We start from the raw sequence: 19940 nt of genomic DNA, 5'->3' as shown, positions 1-19940 counted from the left end.
CGTCCCTGAAATAGGCTCAGGACCCTCCCGAAGGTAAAAACAGACAATGTGAAGGCAGCAAGCACAACCCTGACTGCAGCGAGGGCTGAGTAGTCCTCCCTTGTATGTGACACACAATGGAGTCAACCTCTTTATTTCCAGGCCTCAGTAACAACAACAAATCCTGAGCATTGATGTCAGGGAGATTTCTGCCTATGGAATGACTATGAGGTTGTTTCCTTGGGAATCATGGGAAGCACTCAACATCTGACCTCCAAGTTACTATAATTGCTACAGTGACTATACAGTTGTACAGTTACTACAAGTTACAACTCCTTGAATGAGTATTCCCCCAAACCACAGACACTTTGTGTTAATTTATCTTAATTATTAGCTGGCAGTAATGAAAATACCCCTCATCTTCACTGTCCTGAGCCCATTCCTTAGAATCTGTAGTCAATCTCTACTTATTTTATGGGAACAAACTAACAGTGTGCTCTCACCATCCTTCAGTCCCCTAGAATCATAGAACAGTTAGGGCTGGAAAGGACCTTAAGATCACCCAGTTCCAACCCGCCCTGCCACAGGCAGGGACACCTCACACTAAACCATCTCACCCAAGGCTTTGCCCAACCTGGCCTTGAACACTGCCAGGGATGGAGCATTCACAACCTCCCTGGGCAACACATTCCAGGGCCTCAACACCCTTACAGGAAAGAATTTCCTCCTTGTATTCAATCTAAACTTCCCCTGTTTCAGTTTTAACCCGTTACCCCTTGTCCTGTCACTACAGTCCTTAATGAAGAGTCCCTCTCCAGCATCCCTATAGGCCCCCTTCAGATACTGGAAGGCTGCTAGGAGGTCTCCACTCAGCTTCTCTTCTCCAGGCTGAACAGCCCCAACTTCCTCAGCCTGTCTTCATACAGGAGGTGCTCCAGTCCCCTGATCATCCTCGTGGCCTCCTCTGGACTTGTTCCAACAGTTCCATGTCCTTTTTATGTTAAGGACACCAGAACTGCACACAATGCTCCAGGTGAGGTCTCATGAGAGCAGAGCAGAGGGGCAGGATCACCTCCTTCTACCTGCTGGTCACACTCCTTTGGATGTGGCCCAGGATACAGTGGGCTTTCCCCAAGAGAGCAGAGAACATCTCTGTGGAAGCAAACACCTACATTCAGCCCTGGCTCTGGCATCATTTGGTGGCCACAAGAGCATTCCCAGCCTGCTAGAAACTGAGATCTATCAACACTAAACCCCAGCTCTACATTGCAATCTACACAGCTTTCAGACCAGCCTGCACTCCTGGAGAGGAAGCCACGCACAGGCCAAAAGGGAACAGAAAAAGCTCATTAACCTCAGCCCAAAGGCTGCTTCTGAGTCTGTGTTTGCACTTCGTGGTACTGTCCATTCACCCACACACAAACCTGAGCCTGAGCCTTCCCATAACGTGGAGGGTAAAGCACCCCGAAATTTCCAGCCAGTCAGATCAGTCACTTGGATGAACAATCACTAACAACTAACGTGCTGAAAGATACACTCCAAAGGGGTTAGGTCTGGGGTTTGATTGGGTTGGGGTTTGGGGTTTTTCTCTGGTAGGGTATTAATAACCGCAGACTGATACCAACTCATCTTAAAACCCTCAAACCAGCTCAATTGACACACTGCCACTGACCAGACAATCAGAACGTGGTAGCACACAAATTAAACCTGATCTTTAAGGACAGATTTATCTCACTCCATTTCTTCTGGCGAAAATGTTGGGGGTTTCCTCACTCATTTAAGCTCTTCTGGACAACCAGAGTGGAGACGGGCACTTCCTAAGCCAGCCGAGGCTGTTGATCCCATCTTGTCATGGCTATCCCTGTTAGTGGAAGAACAGCTTCTTAGCAATACTTGTCTCTCTACATCTTTAAAGGAAGTAAGTGGTTTTTAGAGGTTAAGCACTCCAAAATCCCACAGCTTACACAGAGTTTGGCTGGTCACCAAGGGATCTGGATCCTACTGGGGGATCCAGGGGCACTGCTGCCATCCCACACCTCAGCCGCACAACCCCAGCTCTGAAACAGGTATCACTATTCCTACATTCCCCACACCTCCCAGAGGCCTTGCTGTGGGATCGCCATGGCAAGAAATGCAGGCAGGACCTGATGACATCTCAAGGTTGTGGATTTTTCCACTGATTTAAGAGAGGAAGGAAAACCAGGCAAAGCTGCCAACCACCCAAACCACACCGAGCTGCTCCTCACAAACACCATTTCCTTCATATTTCATTTTGAATCTCACTCATTTTACCCTTTTATGTCACGAAACTCCCCCTTCATTTCACCCACAAAGGCACTGCAAGCCTTCGCCTTGCTTTTCGCCACGCCACAGCGATCCACATCGCTCTTTCTTAAGCACCCCATTGAGTGACAACTCCCTGCAAGTGAAAACACCAGTTCCCAAGATTGAAACACCAGAGTGGGCTTCAATCCACTCAGCTTCCAATGCCTGCTAGGGCTCCATAAGCATTCTGGGTGTCAATTCCCACTTACCAACCTGGAGGAACACAGACAGGAAGCCCTCTGACCAGAGAGATGCTGACAGAAGGGTGAACCAAACCGCTCTTTCCACTGGCTGAGGGCAGCATCCATAGTTCAACATCAGCCTGGTGCTATTTTGGCTGCTGTAGAACATTCCAGCTGGATGAGAGCCACAATCCCATATGGAGAAATTCTCTGGTAGGATCCATATCAGACTGATTTGAGTATCTCAGAGCGCATGAAAGCTCAGAAAGCTCAAACCCTCCTTCCAAGAAAAGCACAGCAAGAAAGGACACAGAACCAAGTTCAACAGGACAGGGAGGCTTCCCAGGTTCGGCCTCAAGTAGAAAATAACATCATGGCCCTATGCATGGCAAGTCTAAGTGACAAACATCACCTCTGGAGATGCACAAACATCACCTTCTGAGATGAAGGTGGCCCAACTGCAGGATTTCAGGGGGTCAGATAAGCTCTCAGCATTGGCAGTTTGACGCAAACACTGCATTTTTAAGACACCATTCATTACCCCTTCTTCAAACAGCTCTCAACACCCACAACAGAAGCAAGGCTTGACCCAGTCCTGAACTGCGTGCACCATCTTCACTGCTGGAGAGCGACTACAACGCACTCAAGTTCTCTATTTGAACCACCAGTTTTCTCTATTTTTAGTTACACAGCTAAAGAATCCTTGCTTAAGCAGCGGGCTGGCCAAGATGACCTCTGGTAGAGCCCTTCTAACCTCAAGCTTTCTGTGATTAAGAGAAAAGGAAGCTTTACTAGAGGAAACTAAAAAGAGCAGGCAAGAAGGTGAATGAAGGTTTCAGGGGCTGACAGCTTGCTAAAGACCTTGTGTTGCATAGGGAAGAACAGGGAAAGTATAACTTAAAAAGAAAGAAAATGAAACATTAAGCATGCAAAAGGATGTCCTTCAGAAAGTGAAGTCGCAGAAACACAGACTGGTTTGGGTTGGAAGGGACCTTAAAGCTCATCCAGTTCTAACCCCTGCCACAGGCAGGGACACCTTCCACTAGAGCAGCTTGCTCCAAGCCCCTGTGTCCAACCTGGCCTTGAACACTGCCAGGGATGGGGCAGCCACAGCTTCTCTGGGCACCCTGTGCCAGCGCCTCAGCACCCTCACAGGGAAGAGCTTCTGCCTTATATCTGGGATACAGGAAAACACAAAAACCTCGGCAAACTCAATGTATTTGATTTTCCATGGCAGGGCTTTGGGGGGGTGCTGTGAGAAGCTGCTAGAAGATTCCCCCATGTTCAACAGATCCAACACCGGCAGCTCCAAGATGGACCCACCACTGGCCAAAGCTGAGCCCAGCAGTGATGGTGGCAGGGACAATGTATTTAAGAAGGAGAAAGTTGTTGTACAACAGCAACTGCAGCTGGAGAGGAGTGAGAACATGTGAGAGCAACAGCCCTGCAGTCCCCATGGTCAGTGAAGGAGGAAGGAGAAGGTGCTCCAGGCACCAGAGCAGAGATTCCCCTGCAGCCCATGGAGGACCCCAAGCCAGGGCAGGGGGATGCCCAAAAGAGGCTCTGTCCCCATGGGAAGCCTGCACTGCATCAGGCTGCTGGGAGGACCTGTGGCCCTGTGGAGAGAGGAGCCCACACAGAAGCAGGGGAAGAGTACAAGGAGCCATCCCCTGAGGAGGAAGGAGCAGCAGAGACAAGGTGTGATAAGCTGAGCACAACCCCCATTTCCCCATCCCTCTGCACCACTCATGGGGTGGAGGTAGAGAAATTGGGAGTCAAGTTAAGCCCAGAAGACTGGAGGGGTGGGGGGAAGGTGCTTTAGTTTTATTTATTACCCTACTCTTATTCAACAGGCAATAAATGAAAGAGATTTCCCCAAACTGAGGCTGTTTTGCCCATTACAACAATTGCTGAGTGATCCCTCCCTGCCCTTACCTCAATCCACAAACCTTTCGCTGTATCTTGTCTCCCCTGTCCAGCTCAGGAGGGCAGTGACAGAGCAGCTCTGGTGGGACCTGGTCAACCCACCACTAAAACATACACCACTGAGGACTGATGTGGCAGGACACAGCTTTATCAAACACACTGACAGTCAGAAGCTTATCAGGAAGTCTGCTGGGCTGATAGGTGATAAAAAGGTACAAGATTCATCAAGGGACAGCCATGGGGAGGGGAAAGACCCTCAAAACCCCTTTCTTTGCCACAGGAAAACCCAAACAAATTCACCATTCAGTACGTAACAATTTAGGGACCTTCCAGCCTGCAGAGAGGACAAGGAGAGGGGACAAAGCCCACCAGGGATAAACTACCCAGGAGAACACAGATTCAGCCAGATTAGCAAGGAAGCCAGAATGCCAAGTGATGGGCTGCAGTCTGCAGGACACACACAGGAGGGCTCTGAAGCAGCTCTGATTAATGGCATACTGGGAGTCCCTGGAAGTTAGCAACAGCTCTTGAAGCAAACTCAGCTGGAGTGCAGGAAGGAGGAAGGTCTTATTAATCACCAGGTCATGGACATGCTGAGAACAGAGCTGTTTATACACACACAAAGCAGTAAACTGCTGTACAGGTCTGTAGTTAAGACCTCTCTCATTAAACTTCACAATAAGGATACAGTATGAGGTCTATTAAAGACAAAACATGAAGTGCATCAAGTAGTTATCCCCAGCCCTTTCCTTCCCGCTAGTTATTATACAGCGTGAGAGAGAGAAAATGGAACATGAAATTCAAGTGCATTAATGCAAGGCTCTGTGTTGAGACAAAAAATAGCTGACTCCACATAGAAAATGTTGGGTTCCAATTTAGTTTTTCCTGATTAGGAAAGACCTTGGAGTCACTGTAGCTAGCTTCCTGAAAGTGCAGTTTTCACATGGCTTCATAACAGGAGCACTGGAAAAGCCTGTTTCAGGAGTAATTAGGAAGGGGACAGACACAGCATGAGGAAGCAGCAGGATGACACCTCACGTTCCTATCCTGAACTCTGCTGGTTTGGACATCATCATGGAAAGGGGGTAACACAGGGAAAGAACAGGGAAAATGGGACTTACGGAGCAGCTTGCACATGAGGAGAGATGGAAGTGAGCAGATTCCTCAGCCTGGAAAAGAAAGGACTGCAGGGGGATGGGTTCAAACTGAAACAGGAGCAGTTCAGGTTAGATATAAGGAAGAAGTTCTTTACTGTGAGGGTGCTGAGGCACTGGCACAGCTTGCACAGAGAAGCTGTGAATGCTCCATCCCTGGCAGTGGTCAAGGCCAGGCTGGACAGAGCCTTGGGTGACATGGTCTGGTGTGAGGTGTCCCTGCCTATGGCAGGGGGTTGGAACTGGATGATCTTAAGGTCCTTTCTAACCCAAACCATGCCATGATTCTATGAGATTGGATATACAGAAGCACTGCACGAACAAGAGACAGGTACCACACAAACACCTTGAAACAAGCATTAGCTTTCTTCTCAGCGTGAATACATACCCTGTGTAATGCACAGCTCTTGGACACCAAAGACAACAGGGTTGACACAGGATTAATCCATGGAAGCAAACATGGGGCTGTGGCTCAGGGCTCCTAAACTGCAGGCTGCTGGAAGGATCCATGACTATGCCATGTGGAGCAGAACAACATTCCCTTTTCTTCTACGCTTCCCTAAGCTGCAGCTACAGGCTACCACCAGAAAGAACCAGCTTTATGCTACAGGTCCTTTTGATCTGACCCAGTTTCCTTAATACCACATTAAATGTTTGATTACAGTAACATTGCTAGAGAACAAGTAACAGTTCCATTGCTAAGGTAATTATCCCCACTTCATCATCTAAACCCAGTGCAGATTTATGATTGTGAGATTTATTCAATTGCTTCATTTCCATTACTTAACATTGTTTTTCCATATACTGGCAATGCAGAGAGAGATGAAAAGTTAAGTACCAACCACACTGCTTTTGGAAGAACTCCTAAAATGAAAGTGTTATGCTGTGAACGAAGTGGGTTTGGCCCTTTTTAACATTCAGGCATACAAACAGGTGAATCCCTTCCCCACCAGATCCTTCTCAAAGGTGAAATTCCACATCCACAGCCTGATGATGTATCTTGCACAGGAAATCATCCATTCCTCCAGCAATTTCTAACTGTAACCCCACATTCCCAGTGAAGTGACTACAAACTGAGCTGTGCCTCGTGCAGAAGCAGATGTACCCACTTTTGGCAGGACTCGGTGCCATTTCAGCACCTTTTTCCATAGGGATCTGTGCTGGGATCTGCTCCCAGCACTGATCAATGAATTCAGAAATGACATGGAAAAGGCTCAGCAGTGACATGACAACATCTGTTGATGATATGAGGTTATCCACAGTAACAAAGACAGCAGATGAGTAGGACAAACTGAGAAAGGAACTGGGCATGGATCACTGACTGGAAAATCCAATACAGCAGTGAAATTCATAAAGCACCTCAAAGTTAAGTGTGACGAAGGGTATCTGGAGACGGGAAAAGTGGTCCTGACTTCACCTATAGGTCAACAGGATCTGAACTGACTCTTAACACGTGGAGATAGTAGACAGGGATGAATTACATCTCTCCCAGTACAAGAAGTGTGTTTTAAATGGAGTTCAGGTTCAAAACCTAACAGAAGAATCCAGTTCCTCACTCAACAGGTGGCTATGTCAGTTAAGCTGTGGAACCACAGACATTACACTTCCCAACACTCCTCATGGCTTGAAAGGGAGATTTCACAAGTTCTCAAGACAAGGCCAGTAACTATCATAAAAGAAGACGTCCAGCTCAGTAAATCCAGGTACTACACATCTGGAGACTGAACAGCATTAAGGAGGATCCTGCATTCTCATTCCATTCCTGTGCTCCTCAGTTGCCCCCCTTTGGCCATTGCTGGCCATTGCTCATCCACTGCTCTAGATGAGTATAGAACCACTGCTCTTCTCCTACAATCATATTGGCTAACATGGGTGTAATATCCCCAAGAACTAAGCGTTAGCACCTCTTCTTGCCCGTTACAAATACCCAAATGTTCACTGTGGATAGCAGTTTAAAGCCACATTCCATCTCTCTACCAGATATGATGCTGTCATTCTTAAGTCTTACTTTTATTTTTTAATAGCAGGAAGAGCCTAACAACCTAACAGAAGGAGTTCAAACCACAAAGGGGAAGATGTGAATAGATTAATACAAGCAATTCTACTTCTAGAAGTAGTGTTTTATTAGTTACTTCATTGATTCCCAAGGCTAAACTGGTCCCAGAATGATGATAAAGCAGACTGACCTTTCCGTTCTATTCAGGACTTCCTGAACTACACTGAGAAAGCATATCCTAAATGCACAGCACTGATACCTTTCTCCCCAGCAGCTATCTCATAACTAAGCGTCAGGTCCATCATTTAGTAGGTAGTTCTACCTTCAAAGCCACTGAAATAGCAATGCTGATTTGATGCCCATAAACCACTCACCCACCTGAGTATGGTAAAACTGTTCTCTCATTTTGAAAGGGTGTTGTAACTGCTGTCACTCATTGCTCTGAGCAGTGACTAGGCACTTGGATGGACACAAACAATACACCAGAGTACAGTGTGGTTTACTCAAATTCCATGGGTTTACAGTGCTACTGATAGGCAAAACTAGTGTCTTGTGTTGATGCATCTGGAACATGTTCATTATCACTTTGGGGCAAGTGATTTTAGCTCTCTTCTGCTCTCCAATGAGCCAGAGATGGCTCTAAAAGACTTAAGATACATTAACTTTACATGGTGTCCCAGTGACCAATATGCCCAGCATCATTCTAGTCCTCTGGGAAAGTGAAAACCTCTTCTACAACCTGTTAATGGGATGCTTGATGTGTCTGCCCCAAAACCTCCACACATACAAGGGTCAGGTCACCAAAAGGGTCTGATCAGTATCATTCCCTCCTCCACTAACAGGAAGACTTGCTGTCTGTCCCTCTTTCCCTGCTTTTTCTGTTTTTACCCTCGGCTCCCCTCGCCAAAAGGAAAACTCCCTTTGAAAAATCCCACCCTGAAAAATCACCTGGATTTCCAAACAACAAGAAAGAAGTGTTACCGATCCTAGGAAACAGTCCTATCTACTTAGCAATAGGTATTCGAATGGCACTTTCAAACTACCACACTGTAACTGACTTTTCCAACACAGTTGTTCTGACAGTGTAGAAACAGAAGAAAAATGGAATCTCTATATTCAATTAAACTGGAGGAGAATCACCCTGTCACTATTCCCACTTTTTTCCTTTCTAAAAGACATCAAGCTCTTCAAACATGGAGCATAACGTCAATCTTCTGTTACAGAAAGCAGAGTACAAAGAAAATATTACTTTTTATGGGTGCAAACAGCACTAATTCTTAATAGCCAAAGCCACAAAAACTCCTTCTATGCGCTCAGTCACTTACTGAACAAATCACTGCTCCTCAGTTTCCACTCCCCTTCAATCCTGTAGCACTTCTCAGGGATTATTACAAGATAACCTATACACAACATCGGACATCAAGCCTGCTTTGCCACTGTATTTTCCTTCACACAGACCAGCTGCCTAAATTTAGCCCTGATGTTTTTATCTCTATTAGGAACTTTGTGAACAAGCTCCATGTGGCTCTCCAGCATCCTTGATACGGAACCACAGGCTTGCATAGGAAGTCTGGAAAAGCTGCCAGGGTAAAATGTCTGAGTTGGGATGAGGAGGAGGAGCATGTGGGTTGTACCAGTAATCAAGTGCAACTCCACTCAGCACGGGAAGCTCTGGATTGGGAATGCAGTGTGGGGAAAAAAGCAGAGATGAGTACTCATATGAGTACTCTAGTTACACACTGCAAGTTTGTGAAGTGTTAGATACTGATGCTGTATCAGTGGTCCAGGCTGGACCAGCAACGGGGAGAGACATGTTCCTCTCCAGAGGGACCTTTTAGAGGTAAGTCATCCCTTCAAGAGGGTCTGGAACCGGCAGCTTCAGGGGGCTGGTCACCATCTGCTTCAGCACTACCTGCAAACTGAAGTTTCATGATTAGATTCTAACCCTACAGTATTTGAGGTTAAGACATCACAGAGGCAGCTGCATGGACTTACAGGGGGGTCCAAGAGGAAACTTCTCCTCTGTGTATGCTCTTGGGAATCCTGCACTACTGCACATGGAATTGGATGATCTTAAGGTCCTTTCCAACCCTAACTATGCTACAATTGCTACCTGGCTATTACATCAGTCTTACACAAACACACAGATATGCTCTTTCACAACTACCCACTTCCATCTCCGAGTTACTCAGGCTTCTTGGAAAGCAAAACGTGTGGATCCACACACACCAGCTACCCCCACTCTACACGCACCACATCTCAGTTTGTTTCATCCTCGCTGTGCTTGGTGCAGACACTTCACCAGCAAACTCCTTTCACATCTGAAACCAGGTTTTGGGAGACAAACACATCCTCCTCAGCTCCATACTGAAAGGAACTTAACAGCCTGAAGAATTACTTCAAAAAGAAAATCAATTTGGCAGTTCAGCTGTGGTGACAATGAACCAGTGAACTGGAAATGAAATATTAAGGTTGCAAACCGCACTTGTAACTCGGCTGGTACCTATGAGTGTAGCTTCTTAGATTCTCTAACAGCTGTAAAGGTGACAGTGGAGAGGTTCTATTTGTATCCCCTCCAATCACAAAGCTGCCACACACAGCTTCTACTTCTTCTTGGACCCACCGTATCTAAAACACAATGATCCTCTTGTGCTGTGGAAGGGATGGAATGTGAAATCCCATCCACATCCCAACAGAATCCCACAAACATTTTGGCAGTTTCAATTTATTATGTAAAGCCCAGATGGCATCCCAAATATTTCTTCTTCAAAATTTAGAACTTCTTTTTTTTTTTGCTCAAAATAAACTGCACAAAAGCATCACGCCTCAAATGAATGACACAAAAGCATCAAGCAAGGTATCCAAACTTAACTGAACAGCTATTTGGGCTATGGGAAAAATGCAAATGTGGCTTGCTCCATTTAACTTCACTGTCAGAAATGAAGATTTTCTCCATTCAAATACATTTGAATGACTGGCAGAGAAGGAAGACCTAATAAGCAGATACATCCAGGAACATACTTTGAGGAGAACCCTTCCAGTTAGCTAAAGCCTCACACTGCTATCAACTTCTGGAGCCATGTTTCAAGCTTTCAGAAGCAGACTTGCTCTTTTTGCTGTCGTTATTCTAACAGACTTCCTCTGCTTACCTTTTGGGTTTCTCTGTGCAATTTCAGTTCTGAATGTGGGCATGTGGTCTTCAAACTGCTGCTTCTCCTAACAAGCTAAACCTGATTATCAATGCAGTTTCAACACCAACTTAATCTCTGCGTACCCTTTAAGCTATGGGATAAAGATCGATCCCTGATTCTGACTGTCATTTTGCAGTGAGCCCACTCCTACATTCCTTTTAGATCCATCACTTCACTGAATGCCAAAAGAAATCTCAGTGTACTTGGCATGAAGGCTGCACTTCCTATTTTTATGCTCCCACTAATGTATGCTCCATTTTAGTCCTTACCAGCTTAAAATCATCCATGAGGAAAGATGCCATCCAGTGCAAAACAGTTCGTGCAACTGTTTCACTGATGCAAAATACTCTTCACCCACGTTACCCTTCCATCAGCACCTTTAGCCTTGATTTTCTCTTTAAATATCCCCAAAAAAAGGAAGAGAGAAGGATCCATAGTAATTTTCTTAAAGGAACGGTATACAGTCACATTAATGTTGCTGCTCCTACTCCAACTTGCAGCATCTCCAGAAAAGAAATCAGCACTTTTTAATTGTACTACCTTAACTTTGCTGGCAGAAGCACATTTGATTCTTCAAGACAGATGAAGTGCTCTCTCCAGGCAAGAATCCCTTATATCTGGCACAGGAACACTCCATCCTGTTTAATTATTCCACAGGTGGTTGCCTTGGAAACTGCCGAGTAGCTCTTGGATTTGAGGTATCCAGCATGAGGAAGCAACAAGCCTTTGTAGCCGCGGCACTCGGATTCACGCTGGCTGCAGCAGCGGGGTGGCAGAACGGCCATGAAAACCTGAAAGAGATGGTTAAAATTAACCAGAGGTTCACCATACTGCTCAATTCTCCCCAAAATAACATGTCAGGAATGCCGATAGCCCCTTATACCAGTGGATACAAACCACTGCTTCAGAGGAACACTGCTGATAGAGCTTCCCAGCACTGAGCATCACCTTCGGGAGGACAGCGCTGAAACACTGGTGCCGAAGGTGCTCCGTAGCTCAGCTCTTAAGATCAAGCAATATGAGCTTCTCCTCAGCTTGCACAGAGACCTTCCTGAGTGTCTGGTCAAGCAACTGCCTGAAATTCAGTGCTATTGTTTTTCTTTGAATAAAAATAGACTCCCTATTAATAGCTCTCATCATGAATGCTGAATCACTGTATTTTGTATCATACAGCAAATTGCTTCCAACTTCATTTAGCCTTCAAAACCAGGCAAGTTGTGTTTGCTTAAAGCACAATTAAAAGCCTGGCAAAGCAGCTGATTAATTCTGCATTCATGCAGCTTGTATAAAGTATAGAAGAATTTTCCTTTCCCCCCTCTCTGATTTCTCATTATTTCAAAAGCTGAATATTTGGCATTCAAAACCACACAGAACCAAACAGAACCCCGACCACAACACCAGCCCAAAACCTAATTACATTTCTTGTCATTGGTCAGAGTTATTCAATTCAGTCTTTCAAACATCAGTTGTCTCCTCACATTCACACTGTGAACACAAGAACCACGTTAACAGTAAGCCTTAGGAAAAGGATATTCGCTAAGGCTCTCAGTCATGCAGATGGTCCCTCCAGCACCCACAGCTGTAGGATAGGGAGGATCTGTGAATACATCCCAAGCTGACAGTGATTTCTCAAGCCCTCACTCACACACAGAATCACAGAATGGTTTCGGTTGGAAAGGACCTTAAGATCATCCAGTTCCAACCCCCTGCCATGGGCAGGGACACCTCACACTAAACCATCTCACCCAAGGCTCTGTCCAACCTGGCCTTGAACACTGCCAGGGATGGAGCATTCACAACTTCCTTGGGCAACCCATTCAGGACCCTCACAGGAAAGAATTTTTCCTTATATCCAATCTAAACTTCCCCTGTTTAAGTTTGAACCCGTTACCCTTTGTCCTATCACTACAGTCCCTAATGAAGAGTCTCTCCCCAGCATCCTAGGGTAGGCTCTCCCACTCCACCTTGCTCTTAGTCTGGCAGCTCAGTACACTTCTGGTTTGTGCAAACCAGCACAGCCTGATTTGGTCCCAAGGGTAAGTAACTGCTCATGTGTCTATTCCTGCCTGTTCCATAGTACTCCCTCCTAGCACTCTGCTCCTGTAGACACTGACAAAGTTAAAGCAAACCTCAGGACCACTGAAAACCCATCTCTGAACTTACTCAATAAGCAAACTGCATCGCCACCATCCCTCTTTCTTTCCTTCTTGAATCACCTGCTTGAGTGAGAGTTAAAATTGGAAGCAGTTTTCCTTCCCTCTCCTCTACATCAGGGACTGTAATGATAGGACAAGGTGTGATGGGTTCAAACTGAAACAGGGGAAGTCCACGTTGGATATAAGGCAGAAGCTCTTCCGTGTGAGGGTGCTGGGGCACTGGCACAGGGTGCCCAGAGAAGCTGTGGCTGCCCCATCCCTGGCAGTGTTCAAGGCCAGGTTGGACACAGGGGCTTGGAGCAAGCTGCTCTAGTGGAAGGTGTCCCTGCCCGTGGCAGGGGTTGAAGCTGGGTGAGCTTTAAGGTCCCTTCCAACACAAACCAGTCTGTGAGTCTATGATTCAGTCCCACTAAGGACAAAGCAGGTTTAAGTAGTCCTACACAGGCTGGCTCCTTCCTCGTGGCCTCTTAATTTCTCTTTGCTTCCTCCTTTTCAGTCACGTAACTTGCCCCTTTATGAGCAAGGTTTCTGACACGTGAACAGACAAGAACAGGCATTTCCTTTCCCTCATTTCCCAGTAGTTCCAGAAGCGAGACCTGATTAATCCTCCCTGGATGCAATTTAGGATGAACCTGAGTTTTCTCAACTGCCTTATCCCACCAGCCCAGGGTACGCTTCCCACGTACCTCCACCCTCCAGGAGAGGCAGCCTACATCCCTTGCAAACACCAGGTCTGGTTTGGTTTGTGTCTTGTAGGGAATCTCCCTGCAGAGGTGTCATGCCAATTATACCGTGGAACACCAAGAACATTTTCTGTTCCTCTTCACAATCCCTTGCATGTCATGTTAATGCAAACAAAACCCGTCTTCATCCCCAGTTCTTGAGTGCCTCTGAGTCCCCAAAGCCTCAAAATGCCCCTTTTAGCACAAATATTACATTGCTTTTGGGGAAATGCAGGTTTTTCCTTCCTGCCTCAGGTACCTTGACCCTGCTGTCAAGCACATCTCACTCTGTACTCATCATCTCATTGTTGCTTCTCATAGGGCAGACAGAACCTCATCTACACGGCCAACCCAGAGTGTTAATGTACCACTGTTCCAGACCACACTGGGTACATGACCAACTCCCCACTGTTAGTCCTTACAACCCACCGAGATGCTTCCAAAAATAAGGCATTTAGTTCTCAACAGGCATTAATAACTCCCATTCTCACTTGCTTTATCCTCAGAGCAGTCTCATCCTGACATTATTCCAAAGGTTGTGTTACAAGGCTTCCTCTCCCTTGATTTAAATCCTTCTAAAGCCATCTCAATAAAATGACTTCTGGAGCTTTTACCTGCAGCAGATGATGGAGCTTCCCTATCCTCATCATCCCATAGCAAGGACTTCAAAGGCTCTAAGAGAGGCCTTGCCAGCATTTGATGTATTTTGGAAACCTCTAAGATGTATTTATCTTAAACATATTAATTTTAACACATACCCTCTTTCTGTGAGTAGCTCTACCTGTGCAGTGAGTTATCTTTGCCATACTCCTGCTCAAGCTTCTTAATGCCAGTTCAGTCTCTGCCTATCTAGTGATCTGACTTGGCTCTTGTGCTCCTGGACCATCTTGCTGCTCCCTACAGACAAAGGTTATACATGAGAGCCACGACATTAATCCAGTGCCTGACTTTGATTTCTCTTAGGTCCTGTGAATGCTCATCCCTCTTAGGTGCTATGAAGACACATGGACCTACAAGGAGCTCCACTGGCTGAGCTTGTGGCCAGTCCATTGAAGGAATAGAAGTCATACTCCCTGCAACTCTCTTCTAGAGTTGAGGGGACGTTTCTGTGCTGCTGCCTCTTCGCCATGTAACTAAAACAACATCTTCTGTCTGGGTCTTCAGAGGACACATCTTTGCTCACCTCCAGCCTCAGCCCCAGTGCCAGGGCTGCCTCCACATTCACATCTGGTCTCTAACACTGCTGTTACAAACCCTGACTCACCAAGTGTGCGGAGGAGCTGCTGCACTCATCCACACAACCAGCATCATCAAAATGCTAAAAGCACTGTAAATACCAGAGCTCGGTGTTACTAGAGAAGTACATAAAATGTGGAATTCCTGAACAGCGAAACTAAAAGCAAGAGGAATAAAACTTCAGGAACCCCCCTAGTCCACTGCAGCTGCATCTTTCTCCAGGCTTGTTCTCAGTGCAGTGACAGCCTAATTTTGCACAATCCCTATACATCCCTGTGTGTTTGAATTCTCCTCAGTCTCCATCCCTGATGCAGGCTTCCTTCTGACCAGTCTCTACCCCATCCCCTGAAAACCTCCCCCCTAAAAACACACTCAGACACCCTCAGAAAAAAACACCCCCCTGCCTACCAGAGACTTGCACCTGATGGAGAATACAGCAACCAGGACAACAGTGAACCTTCCTCCCACTGCAGTCAGCAAAGATGCAAGTAATTCATACGCCATTCATGATGCACCTTACACTGGGGTTTTCAATGAAGGTCAGTCAGCTGCCAAAACCTTAATTACTAAGATCCAAGTTCTTAATCCCACCTTTCCTCTGTACAAATTCACAGACTCATGGAATGGTTCAGGTTGGAAGGGACCTTAAAGCTCATCCAGTTTCAACCCCTGCCACAGGCAGGGACACCTTCCACAAGAGCAGCTTGCTCCAAGCCCCTGTGTCCAACCTGGCCTTGAACACTGCCAGGGATGGGGCAGCCACAGCTTCTCTGGGCAACTCCTCTTCCTGTTCAGTTTATGTCACTAAGGTAGATTCAGTGCAAAGTTCTTAGTTCTGTTCTTTATTTCACTCACAGCCAAATCATAGACTAGAATCATAGAAACAGGAATCATAGGCTATCACAGGAATTACCAGGTTTGGAAAACTTCACAATTCATCGCTTTAAAACTGTGGTTTCTTTAGTTACCACTGCTTTTCTCTTAGAGTCTTCAAACTCAGCTATGCACAAAACTGCCACAGCCACAACCACATTTCTTAGTGAACTGGAATGCTGATGTTTTCTTGCTCATTGTACTTTCAGCATCTGAAGGAAGCACAGAGGCAGCTTTTACCAAGCCCAAAGACTTCCCTTTAATGTAAGGCTTTGAATGTATTTTACAATACATATGCTGAAGATCATATACACACCAGCAGAGAGGCACTGCAGTGAGAGTGAGCCTCACTGCCCTCCTGGGAAAATGAAGTTAAAGCCTCCCACTGACTCAAGGACAGCTGAGTAGGTTCCAAAAGCAATTCATCATCTAAGGGGGAAAACAGGGGGGGAACAAGAAAGTCTCAGCACTGTTTACTGATGTTCCCTTCTTATAGCCTTTATTTTCCATTTGGAAAGAAGTTAAATGGGATTTTAGCAGGATTTGGGCAAAATGTGTCAAACCTAAAGACTTGTTTTTTTGAGAAACCCTATCAATAGTTGTGGATACTTTACTCTTTGAAATATAATAAGGGGAAAATAGCAGCAATCTTCTGGAAACTTATGGCTGGCACGAATCCCATCTTTCCACACAGAAGGAAAAGCCCCTATGCTATGAAGAAAGTTATCTGCTCTTCATTGCAGTGGGCTTTTAAGGTTTACTTGCAAAGGTTTGGTAAATAAAAGGCATTTTAAGTTATTGTGAAGTACAACCACCTCAATGAGACTGCAGCTGAACTATTCCACCTCCAGTGAAGGTCACCACAACCTGCAGGCACCCTGGTCTGGCTTCAATAAACTCCCTCGAGTTTTCAATGTGAAAACATGGGAATTTCCCCTCTGAAAGTCACAGGTGGCCAAAAAACCTGCACCCAAGTTTTTCACAGGTTCAACTAAGCAGCTGTGGAACCAATGATCAGCATGTAAAACACTTTGTCTGGGACCTGACTACTCAAGAACACATGTCAATCAGCAACTGGATGAAGGGAAACAAGAAGATGGGTAACAAAGCTGGGAGGCTCAGTCAGGTAGAGATTGAGACAACTGAATAAGAGGTACAGCAGCAGAACATCCTTAGGACAACTCTGAGGGCCTTCATCTAAGATAGCCCAAAATCAGATGGTCACATTAAAGTGGTTTATGAGTTGAACATGCACTGGTCACATACCAATGGGACTTGTTCTTAAAGGTCTTTTCCAGCTTAGTTGATTCTATGATTCAAGTGGCTTCCTCACTCTCCACCTAAGTGGTGGCAACAAGCTCTGATGCACTGCCCTGTTAGGAACTCCTAAGCAAAAAAAGGAAGGATAAAAACCAGAGTCCTTGAGCAGAATAGGCCTTTGTAACTGCATTCATCAGTTCCCACACGAGAGTGTGGGATCCCAAATGAGATCTATACCAAGTAGAACCTATGAAGATGAGCTCCTGATCAAATAACACACGATCAGATTATCCAAAATCAAACCCATCTCTGAAGAGGAGGGAATTTAGCCTCAAGAAAATGTAGGTTTTACACTGTGCTGCCAGAAGAGACATGGAATCAGCATGCTAAGAGATAGCGACTCCATGCTCCATCCATTCAGCACTGCTGCCTGAACAACACTGGAATCTTTTGGGAAGCAAATATAGCACGATTTTATGTAACAACTTTCACTATAGTAAGCCACTGCTAAACTGAAATGCAAACAGAAAGAGGTATTTTGACAGCACTTAAAAAAATAAATCAGTCAACGCTTTCAGCAGTATCTGGAAGAGATTTTCTTTCCCTTATCTAGAGAACATCATCAGTATGTGATGCTCCAGAAGACTGGTTCGTATTCTGGCTTTCTAGTTCATAGCTACATATGCATGCATAGGACAAATGTCAGTGTTCTGTGGTAACACTGCAGGACTGGAGCCATTCCCTTGCCCAGACTGGACAATCCTGTATTCCTGGGCTTGACTTGTCCTGGGATGTGGCTCTTCAGAGCTCCCATCTCTTTCCTTCTGTATCTCAGAAAGCCACACAGGAAGCACAGACGACTGGCACAATGTGCATCTCTGTTCTGTAAAGACTGATGATGCTCTCCTCTTACCATAAAGCATGAGGGAGTACCCAGAACATGAGAGCTGGCACAGAGCTTTCCTACCAAACTCGTAAGGGAAACAGTCAGTAGAGAGAAAGAAAAACCCATTTTATTCAGCATGAAGCTCATCTCGTGCAGTATTAGGTGCTGGCCAACAGCTAGGTCTTATGATACCCATTACCTACCAAATATCAATTTGTATCTTTAAGACTGGGCTTGGTTTTTTTGAGAAGAATGATTATAACCACAGCTCTCACTCACTTTGAGTTTCCACTTTCAACCTGCCAACACTGAGACTGACTTGCTCCATATAAGCCCTGGAGTAAACTAGTCCAAAGCCTTTTCTCCCTGAGCATTAGCTGTCAATTACTACAACACAGATACTCAAAATCAACATAATAAATGTTAGTACTTGGACAATTCTTGCTTCTGCTCAGCTTTTGCTACATCAAGTAACAGCATTTTTACTCCAAGCTTCTGATGTACACCAGGTTGTGAAGTCCTGCTGTTAACACCACAAGCACCAACCCACAGATGCAGAGACACGCTGCTGGCTGCAGAGCATCATGAGCCACCATCCCAACATGAGCATTCCCAGCAGAAAATGGCCAAGAACCAGGAGCTGAAAGCAGCTCCGTGGTGTCACCATCTGCTGCTGGGACATCCACCTTCAACCCGTTTCTATTCCTGATATCCCTGTTCCACCTCCTTGTTTGTACCAGTATTCCTCATGCAGCTGTGCTATGAGCCAGATGTTGGTCCTGGACAAACCTCATGCTGCTGGTTCTGCAGTGGGTTCATTGTACAGCTGTAGAGAGATCAGGCCAGGAGCAGGGGAATCGCTCCAGCTACGCCAGCTGGCACCAGAGCAGGAACCAGCGACTGCTTCTCTCAGCAGCTCTGCCAGTTTATGCCAGCTTAAAATTCCTATGCAACTAGGGAAAACTCGACATATTCCAGTCAGAAATGCACTAAAACACCATGAGAAAGAAGAAAACACTGCCTTGTTTAAGCCACAGAACAAATTAGAGATGTCGAAATCTTCATTTCTCAGTAACTTCAGAACATTTCTCAGAACAAGAAAAAAAAAAAAAAAGAATTTCAGAAAAATGCCTGTGAATTTCCCAGTCAAACACCAGCTACTGAGCTCCAAACAGGGAGTAACAGTTCCACGTAACAACCTGCAACCCCCTCAATGTCAGGCTGAACTACCCAACACATCCTCCTGCCTTCTCTTTGCAACATGTCTGTATTTTGGTTCTCTCCGTGGTGGTGGCAGCTCAGCTGGAAGCAAGAGTCAAATTTAATGATACCCCTGCTTGGAACACATCCAGGGGGTTACATCCCCTTTCTTTTGCCATGTAGAAACAAGAAGCTCTAACACCTGATCTGACTTTGTACCTTGTTAGGAGGGAAGCAGCAGAAGTCTCCCTTGCTCCTGCTACCAAGCTGGTGGTGAGGGAGAAGGAGCCGTGCTGCGCTAGAACTGGTTACTGACCTTGCCACAGCTCTCAGCTGGGAATACCAGGAATGAGGAGGAATCCAGGCACTCGGAAGCACTAAGCAGGAGGGTCAGACTGGAATTCTTGGCTTTCAGCACCTTCCTCCATGCTTCAGTGTGTTACGGGTGAAGGAAGATGATTTCTCTGTGCCTCGGGAACTGTGTAGTATTCCACCCTCATCAAAGGAATAAAAACCATCGATACATTTACAAGACTTGGCAGCATTTCCCGAGCGCTGAGTGACTGAGATGAGCTCATTTAACACAGTTTGGAAGTCAATCTATTATTTTACATAGCTAAGCCTATACATTCTGCATGGCGAGGGAAGAAGGAAGAGACGACAGAGTGCATGGCCTGAAGACCGTGGCCTGCTGCCAGGGCCCACACATCCTACTTCTCTCTTTTTCAGCCTCTGTCATAAACACATACCCCCTGGGAAAGAACAAACCACTCAGGGCAAGCAGAAGCATTTTTCCAGTGCTGCCAACTTCTGCCAAAGGTCTATTTTCATTTAAAAGCAAGATTATGCTCATT

General features: G+C 45.8%; 1 protein-coding gene across 2 annotated transcripts in view; it reads right to left on the bottom strand.

Annotated features, from left to right (window-relative positions):
* Positions 1 to 19940, bottom strand: part of LOC134166098 (uncharacterized) — a 123437-nt gene that overhangs the window by 75460 nt on the left and 28037 nt on the right. The window contains exons 2-3 of one of the 2 annotated variants that reach the window (XR_009965745.1): positions 16057 to 16169; positions 11294 to 11544 (exon numbers count right to left, since the gene is read on the bottom strand). The gene's annotated coding sequence lies outside the window, so the exon portion shown is untranslated. The remainder of the gene's footprint in view (positions 1 to 11293; positions 11545 to 16056; positions 16170 to 19940) is intronic. The other variant, XR_009965744.1, reaches the window with a different exon arrangement.

This window comes from Pezoporus occidentalis, unplaced genomic scaffold, assembly GCF_034315485.1.
Source record: "Pezoporus occidentalis ecotype Australia unplaced genomic scaffold, CSIRO_AGI_Poc_V1 ctg251, whole genome shotgun sequence".
Taxonomy (NCBI): domain Eukaryota; kingdom Metazoa; phylum Chordata; class Aves; order Psittaciformes; family Psittacidae; genus Pezoporus; species Pezoporus occidentalis.
Note: the sequence above shows the minus strand (reverse complement) of the source record. Positions and strands in the feature narration are given on the sequence as shown.